Here is a 2,272-nt window from a genome sequence, read left to right on the forward strand (position 1 = left end):
AAACGGGCAGTCTGCCCTTCCTGTTTTCTTGGAAGTTGTTGCTGCGGATTGTATGGCTGCGGCGCCGGCTTTCGGTCCTCGGATTGCGCCGCCTCCTCCTCCCGCTTTCGCACCACTGCCAGGACGCTGTGTGCATCGATGACGCCGATGCGCCCGTCTAAAGACGCCCACGCCAAGTGCTGCCCTGTGGGGGAGAAGCGGAGGAGGGACACTGGGACACGGTCCAGCAGGCAGAGAGGTCGAGGGGCCTCAGCCCCCTTCACAATAGGATGCAACTCGACGCCGAAACTCCCTCCTAGAGCCACGAGGCTAGTGCAGCCAGATGTGCATGGGGCCGAAGCGGGAGAACATTCTGCGACAATATGCATGTCAAGGCAACGGGCCTCTGCGAGGGGTTGAAGGAAAGCGCAGGGAGTGGGTGGGAAGGTCGGACTTCCCAGGGGGGAAAGACGATGGACGACGCAGCCCTTCCGGTGCAAGGTGGCCAAATAGCACTCTTCCTTTTCCTCCCTACTGTCGTCCGTCGACTGGTCAGCGGTTGAATCAAATGTCGGGTCTGTTGGGCTGATGCGACGCCCCCACGTGTGCGCGTGTATCTGCCCCGGACCCTGTCCTACCGGCCGCAATAAGTGCACGAGGGCCAACGGCTTGATCTCCCCGAGGCATCCTTTTAAAGAGTTTCCAAGCCAAGAGGCGATGTCGTACACGCGCACCTGCCCGTCTTGCGAGGCAACGCTGATCCAGCCGCAGGGTCCCAAGAGGGGGCCATCGACGAGCACAGCGGCTGCTGCAGCTGCGGGCAGAGGACAGGTCAACGCGTTGAAAACTGTGCCAGCGCGAGGAGGGACCAAAGGTGCCAAAAAAGGTACACTAACGTGGTGCTCAAGCACAAGAAAACGCTGCTTCATCCTTTCATATGCCCTGTTATGACGCGTGGCGGGGGGTATGGCTAAGTAGGTAAACTTGCGTTTTTGTACAACAAAACGGGTGGGAAAGTCAGCGAGGACGGCGAGACAGGGCTCGACCCGGCTTCTCCTCCATCCTTTTTCTGCCCCCACTCACTCCTTGTTTCTGTGGAAAACAAGCGGTTTATATCACCAGGACAAATATTGCCTCGCTGCTGTGGTGGACGCTGACAGCGCGCGAAGGATGGTAGAGCCATTGCGCTTGAAAGCAAGCGGCTCCCATCTGGCAGGCCAGGAGGTCGACGGCGCAGTATCCATGTCCCTCAGCCGCGCCTGGGCCGTCAAAAAAACACAAAGGGGAATTTACACGGGCGGGAAGGTATGTCTGAAGATAAAGATGATTTTTTAACATCATGAATGGTAAAGAAACTCACTTCGTCCCTCATTATTGCATGCCTGCGCAGGTGGCATTACTAGCACTGGAGGACACGGAGTTGCAGTCCCCGCTGGAGGAGTATTTAGTTACCATGTACGGCTCGGACGTCGTTTTGTCTGACGTTGAGAATGGACAGGTTGTGGCATTAATCAGCTGCGGCGAGGGAGAGGTACGTCAACTACAGATCATGTCGTTGTGACTTGGAATCACTTGTACGCACACGTCGAAGCCGGAGATTGTGATATTCTCCCATGGCATGTTCCGGTCAAATCGTGCTGCCAGAAAAACTTTAGAGGGGGCATTGGGTGTGAATGCTCGAAGTCAATTCGGACGTTACTTAATCTATGTCCATACATAGTCTTTATTACCGCTCAATTGGGGCAGTGTCCCCTCCTCTCTCCATCACACGCTTTATCAAACGTCACTCAGCGACTTTGCCCCTTTTCTTACCCACGACGTCACCGTCATGTGCTTATTTCAATCCAAGGGAAAAGAGGAAATCGTCGCCTTTGCCGCTCATCCAAGCGGGCAAGAAATCGCCACCGCAAGCCGCAACCTGATGCTTCGCTACTGGGACTGGCGCTCCCCGGCAGGTCCCGTCGAACCCTCCACTGCCCCACTTTCCGGACGGTCCTTCCGCCCTCGGTGCATGCGCGCTTACAAAGCGCACGAGACCCCTGTACTGGCCATGGAGTACGACAGCACGGGCACTTTGCTGGCGACTGGCGGCTCGGATCGGAGCGTCCAGGTCTGGGACGTTCCGGGAGGCTTTTGCACGCACAACTTCCGCGGTCATACGGGCATCGTCACCTTGGTCGCCTTTCACCCGGAGTCGGCACAGCGGGAGCTGCTATTCAGTGCCAGCGACGACTGCACCGTGCGAGTATGGAGCCTGCGCGAAGGGGGGCGGGCCGGCCCGGGGGGGGGGGGG

Source organism: Nannochloropsis gaditana (assembly GCF_000240725.1).
Source record: "Nannochloropsis gaditana CCMP526 unplaced genomic scaffold scaffold573, whole genome shotgun sequence".
NCBI lineage: Eukaryota > Eustigmatophyceae > Eustigmatales > Monodopsidaceae > Microchloropsis > Microchloropsis gaditana.